Genomic DNA, 7,665 nt, shown 5'->3' on the forward strand with positions numbered 1-7,665 from the left:
ACACACCTAGTTGAAGCATAAGACCTGCTGAGGCCGTGCTGCCGGCCTAAACCAGCTCTCTGTCTCTGTTAACGTTTCTGCCCACAAACACTGACCGCACCGGCCCTTGCTGTCTCTGAAATAGGCGTTTATGCTTACTGAGAAGAAATAGACTGCCGGGAATGCGTGCATACTCTACAAATATCTTATAAAAAGTGTTGAATAATGTGAAAGTAAAAAAAATGTAATTCCAAAACCAGCGGCATGTTTTGTATTGGTCAACATGCTGCACCGGGACACATTCATTTTATGCTCCTGCAATTCTAATGTGCGGTCTGATAATTTTTGCTTTTCAGTATGCATCAACTTTTGCCTGGATCATTTTTTGTATTTTATTTCAGCAACATTGCTCAGGCTTGCATTGGAATACAGCATTAGTATATGCAAAACCTCATAATCATGCTGTGGCTTTGGCCCCTTGTGGTTCCTACAGCAGTGACTTAATTCTGCTCCACTAATCATAATAATTATAGATATTACAGTATCCTTGGTAATTACTGTAGAGCACTGGCTCCTATCTTTAATGGATGCTTAAACAAACAGATTTCAGATAAGTTTGGGAAGAAAACTAATCTATGGCCTCTGAGGGGAGATCAATCAGGTGAATGGGTTGGGGTTGGGAGGGTGTAATAGGGTGGGGTTCGGTAATTAATACAGAATGCAGTAAGAGATGGAACCTGGCTCTTACTATTTTTTTTTTTCAATTTGCGTCCCTTTCATCCCTACATCCCTCCTTCTCTCTGTGCCTTTGCCACATTATTTATCTCTGCTGTCAGACCATTGTTGTGATTATGGATGTCATGCAGCCGTAAAGCACTCCACGATCAATAGGCCTGAAATTAAACCAAAAAATGAATTTCCGCAGTGTCGGCCCCATGCACTCCTGAGCAGGAATTACCTTGCAGGAGAATGGCTGATTATCCCACTGAGGAGACAGCTACAGAAACACAGGGGGAGGGATGGTGCCTGACTGCGGCTGGCGGCACTGGCAGTCAGTGTGAGAACAGTTTTACTGGTTAAGAAAAAAGCTACAGGCCACAGAACATGGTCGTATATGTTGGAACGTTGTCTAACCAAGCCCTCAAACACATGTTTACATTCGACAAAACATTACAATTCTCATACTGGGATAAGTCGACCTACTGATCCAATATTACGGAACATTGAAAGTTGTATTTAAAATGAATTGTGTGTAATGTAACGGGTCAGGGATATTCTTCATGACACAGGCTTACTAAGTAGAGGATGTAGTCATTTTTTACAGCCAGAGATCAATACACCATTAAGCATGATGAGATGAAAAAGTGCTCATTACTCCTCTCATGAGTTCAAAAGAGAAGCCTGGGCGACTTTGGTCAAACGGCAAGACCTTCACCGATGAACAACACAAAACAACAATATCTTAAAAAGCTGGGAGATTTAAGAGAATGCTTATAAGAACTATAGGAGAAAGAGTGTTGCAGAAAAGAGAACGAAAGGTGCAGTAAAGATGTGCAACCCCTATTCTGCGAAGTTATGTTATGGTCTGTTAAAAGCCAGGTTGCTTGACAGTTGCAGTCTTTTTTGGGCAAGGCAACAAGCACACTATAAAACCTACAGCGCTCTTTGTTTTGGGGACTGTCACTGTACCTACTTTCACTTTGCTATCTGTCTTGTCCACCAAGCACTTGCTATTAATCCTTAGCCACTGACATGGGGCTATAGAAGACAGGGATGTCAGGGGAAGTGTTTTCATGCTTTTAAAATACCTTGTGTAGTTCTCTTAAACTCGCCTGTCTTCCAGCACCTTCGCTTCTGCATCCCTCCACCGGAGATGGACGCATCCTTTTGTTTGTCACTTGTTTTCGTTGTCCTTCATTTAGTATCGATTTGCTATTAATGCCAGAGCATCATGGAGGGAAGGAGGCAGGGGTTTAGGTGGCTGCAGCTGCTTGACAGGCTTCTTCATCTCCGAACAGGAAGTTTGGTTTACATCAGCCGTGGGGCGGGACCTGTCATCAGGGGTCCTCAGGGCTAATGGGCTGGATTTATGCTGTCCTCTCCTCCTCTCAGTGTGGACCAAGTGGAAAGAAGCTTAGGTCACTGATCTTAAGCTCTTTTCATTGTTTTCTTCAATAGGTTATCATTAAGGTTTGGAGACAGAAAGCTGCTGCTCCAGACAAATGTATGATGAGCTGTGAATTCGGACCTTAAATCTGGTACGGTTATGACTTAAATGTATTTATATAACATGGTCAAGTCACCTAAAGTCATTTCTTTGCCTTTATCTAACTTGACACATCGAGACACATTTTATTAATCACTTCTCCAAGAAGCCTGGTGCTGGGCAATAACCACAGTTTGGTTATCAAATCAATTTGACAAATCCTCTGAGAATTGTAAAATTGTCTTGGAGCAAATGGTGGCCTGACACTCTGGATTAGCGGAAAAGATGTGACTCCGGACTGACATCTAGCCATGTGGCTCGTGTGGCGGTTTACAAAGAAAACATCATATTCTGTCACTCATGACTTTGTGGTAGGATGTCAATAAAGGTTAGCACTCTAATTACGTAGGACAGCCATACCTGGAAGCAAAGTGTATTATAGCTCAATGCACCAGCTTTATCAAAAAGTTATGAAAACACAATGTGACTTGTGATTTGGTCTCACAGTTCAAATGAAAGGAAACAAACGTGCAAAGGACATTTTACTTTCTGAGTAGATTAATTAAATTGACAGTTTTATCTCAAGTGACAACACGCATGTGACTAAAATGTATGTATTGTTTTATATTTCATGAGGACAGCTATATGATTATTTTACCATTGCTTCCTATTCCTGTTATTTCCTCCTCACTCCGTCTCTCTCATCCTTGTGATCATCGCGGTGACTGAACTCATTCTCAACTATTTATTTGCTTTATTTCCTGAGATCAGCTATAAAGAACAAACACTATTAAGCCAGCCAATCAATAAGGGAACATCAGCACTGTTATCCCCCCCGCCCCCCTCTCTCCGCAAAATAGATTTATATCTTCTGCCTGAGCAACATAAATCATATATTCATACATTAAATTAAAAATGTGATTGATAGCCACGCAGAGTGTGTACAAAACCTCATGATGTAAAAAACTAATATTAGTTGGGGACTGGGAAGGGTGATGAGAAAACAAGTATTGTTCTCCAAATGTAATTCTTCACAGTCTTGTGAGGACATTCAAGTTAAGGAGATGAGTTGTAGAAAAAGGAAAAACTGACACTTGAATCTGCAGCTAAAGAAGCAGATAATGTAAATAATCATAAGCATTGAAACTCAAATACAACTCAGTGTTACTCAACAGTTGTTCACAATAGAAACATTAACTGTAAGAATGGCTAAAAGGCTAACTCGGGGTCCAAGAGACATACATCTTGACTTCTTAGGAGCTGGCCTGGTCCCAGCCTCTATCTTCTGCGTGTCTTTCTGCAAGGCATGTGGAGAAACAGGTCCATTCACAAAGTGACACTTAATGGGATATGTACAGATTGTGTCATGCATTACAGGACCCAATGGCTGTGGGAGCATACCAGGGGAGAGAGGCAGAGAAATATGGCAGCATCCATCAGAGGCTGGGCCAGAGAGGAAAAGGTGCAGGAACAGAGAGGAGACGAGGGGGTTGGGGGGCTGCCAAGGACATTTAAGAGAGCTGTCAGGGGAGGCTGATCTATGAAGGACCCTGTTGGCTAAACCTATATCCATGGAAAGTGAATAAGTGCAGTCACAACGCATGCTGTAACACATGCGCTCACACCCCAGAGGGCAAGTATAGTAGAGTAGTCTCTGCACACAGGTTCAAAGATCAGAGATGGAGATCATCCACACAGAAAATCTAATGTTTCCAAATGTGTGATTGAAGCATGAACATATAAAAACAACAGCAGTAGAGGGAAAATAAATAAACCATTCAACTGCAAGAAAAATGTTTTGCTGAAAAGAATATGTAATAAAATAATGCTTGTTCTAAATGTTTTATTTGAAGTTATATATATTATTATTGGGTAAGTATGCATTGCTCAAAATTAAACCTGATAACAAACCAGATGCTGCACATCCATTTTCAGGATGCACTAATATAGGGTTATTGATTCTATCTAATCTACAACATAACTAACAAAATTGGGTTTTCAGACATTCATGTCGACCCAAAAAAATAGAAATTACTAAGAACTAATAAATGTAACCATAAAAGAGCTCCCCGTTGACTGCTTTTGAGACAAAGTAGACTTAACTTGAGATTTAATACAAATGAAAATGAGATTCACTTTCAACTTCTCCCACAGAAAATTGCTCTCACAATCTTTTTCTCTCACAATCTTTTTCAAACTGCCAACCTCAAATAGCTACCGAGAGGTCAAGCCATTTAAAATAAATGCTCACTCCAAGGAGTTTGGTTACATTTAATGGGGCACTTCACCAATTTCACATTTTACACAGATACAGGACCATACTGAAAGAGATTTGGCCGAAATATACTCAATTTTGCCAAGGAGCCTAAAAAAAGATGACTGTGCAGAGCTGCTTATTATATGTAGAGTTTTACATGTATTTTTGAATTGATGAGGAATAATTATGGTTCTAGCCCCTCCAGGAAACGGAATCTTCCTCTGCTGTATCTGAGGTGTGTGTGTGTGTGTGTGTGTGTGTGTGTGTGTGTGTGTGTGTGTGTGTGTGTGTGTGTGTGTGTGTGTGTGTGTGTGTGTGTGTGTGTGTGTGTGTGTGTGTGTGTGTGTGTGTGTGTAGCCGGCCGTCTGTTGAGCCTGAGGAGTGAACGCCAGGAGACCCTGCCAGAGGAGACGCGGCAAGGGGACCATTACTAAAGCTTAATGATATGAGAAGTGTTCTGCTATCCACCTCAGAGGGGATCCATCATGATGCTGTAGCACTATACATCTTTCAACAGCCCTTTAAGAGGAAAGGGGACATTTCTTCATGCTGTAGTAAAAACCCCCTCCCTTGGCCATTCTTCCCTTGAGCTTTCTTCATTCCTCATCATCACTTTAAGGCGCTCTATTTTAAGATCATTGCATCTAAGGAGGGAGGCGTGGTGTGACCTTGGCGATGGGTGAGGGTGAAATAAGGAGGTGAGAAGCACTGGGAGAGTCTCAAAACACAATATCATGTCTGGGATTTGTCCCAGTGTGCCTCTGGGGAACAAATACAATATACTCGCCGCCTCAAAGTCACACTATGCACTGTCACTGGCTTCAGCTGAGTGCTGATAGATGCCTCGTTGTCCCCTCATAAATAAAAACAGTTGGGTCTCTGCTGTAGGAGACTGTAGATCAAGGTGTAAATAGCTAAAGGTATGCGCTGCAGTACGTCAAGCCCCGAGGATTTTCTCTTTCTCTTACATTTTGTGACCGTGTGAGAAAACTCTGCGACTTGTAAATCAAGGCGATAAACTGCAACACAAGCACAATCAAAGTAGGAAGGCTAAAAGCGGTGTTGACTTTAGGTCTTTAACATAATTTTATAGCCAGCAGCCAATATGCAGTAATCACAGCATGGAGACATTTCTGTTGTAGTATTTGCATTGTTTGAGTCACAGCCACCTGCCTGTGGATTTACACCAGTAGATCACAGACAATAACAGTAAAGACAGAAGTGCACTGGTTTATGACTTCAGCACTTTCAGTTTGAAGTCTTCCAGCACCAGTGAGTTTAAATTATGGTGGGAGACGTCCTTGGGATGTGAACATCTCATTTCACCAAGCTGTGCACAACCACACACACACACACACACACACACACACACACACACACACACACACACACACACACACACACACACACACACACACACACACACACACACACACACACACACACACACACACACACACACACACACACACACACACACACAGACTCTCTCACACACAACTCATTTCATTGGGGGTCTCAGGGAGGCTGTACTCAGTGGAGCATGACATAAGAATTATACATCTGGCAGCAGTAAACCTGCAAACTCTCTCTCACACACACACACACACACACACACACACACACACACACACACACACACACACACACACACACACACACACACACACACACACACACACACACACACACACACACACACACACACACACACACTGACTGCTATCAGACAGAACACCCAACTTTGACAAAGAACACATAATTATTTATTATTTTTGAGCATCATTGCTATTGGTGCTTGTTGCTCTTCTCCGTGCAAATGTGATACAGTTGTATTCCCTTGACACGAAAATAGCTGAAACAGCTCTCTGGTTCTTTTTAGATAAAAAGTTTCATTAGTAAGTGTGCATTTAATTACATTAACTACTTTGGTCAGATTAAAAGTTCAGCAAGTTGTGTGTGGACTATATAAAAAAGCATGTTCATTTTTCAAATTGAAGATTTATTTTTTGGATATTGAAAATATTGTGCTGGCTAATGCTTTGTTTATACAGGCTGCAGTGATTTTAGAATGGGAGGGGCCAGAGTTCAACACATATGAGTGCAGAGAGCATGGCGTGGCCAGCCGACTATTTTTGATTATATAACTCAGGTTGCAACACATTTTCATGTCAGTGACGCACTAAAACCATGGTTTACATCACATGACTGTTTATGCATCAAGATCTTACCCCGGAAAACCCCTCGGAATGACCTTTGACCCGAAGGTATAATTGAAAAACATTATTTCTTACACCTCTGATATCTATTGCTCAAATCGTTTTCATGCCACATTTTTTTTAACGAAAGATAAAAATTAAAAAGTATATTAAATTATTCAAGTATATATGATTTATGGTGAATTAAACTATTTTTTTCTGAACTCCGTTAGATGGATGGAGGCATCCCAGCTGAACCAGGAGGCTCCGCATCCCCATCCCAGCTGCGCCCCTCTGACAGACCACAATGAGCACCTGGGGACACGCCCACCTCCTGGTTCCAAGTGCTGTTATTGGTTACGGGCTTAAATATTTCGAAGGCAGTCCCAGGATTGGCTCAAATATCACACAAGTGATTTCATAAAGCAAATCTTTTGGAAGTTGTGTAAAGGGAATAAGTGGGAAAAACCCTTGAGATAACTGCGGCATCAACCGCACAATTAGCTGTCGGTATCTCCTTTTCTCTCTCTCTTCTCCCCTGGCTGTCAATCGCTGGAGGATTTGTCGGAGTTCCCGAGCGCCTCTGCATCTGTGAGTACCTGAGTTCTGCTGCTGCTGAGGCTGACACCTTCCTCTGGGCTCAGACTGTAGGCTCCGCTGGGATGTGCTGCAGGGAGAAGCGATAGAAAGTTCATCTCCGTCCGGAGACTTTCTGTTCTGAGAATATAACTCCAGATTAGGACGCTTTTTCAGCAGTTTTCGGTCAGAAACCTGGTAGCCTAATAGAATACTGTTTTATCATCACATGCAGAAGCTACCACGGTGCTGCTTCACTCAGAGCGGATCACTTAAGAAAACTGCCGATGAGCAGTGTGAAACAATAGAAGACCGCAGTTTTTATGATTATTCTTTGTGTAAATAGACCTGCAATGTGTTCACATGTTTGCACATTTTTCCTGTTTGTTATTTTTACAGCTTATTTGATTTTGAACTTATTTTCGTTTAGAGTTGTGAATTTAATATAA

This window comes from Notothenia rossii (assembly GCF_949606895.1).
Source record: "Notothenia rossii genome assembly, chromosome: 6".
Classification (NCBI taxonomy): Eukaryota; Metazoa; Chordata; class Actinopteri; order Perciformes; family Nototheniidae; genus Notothenia; species Notothenia rossii.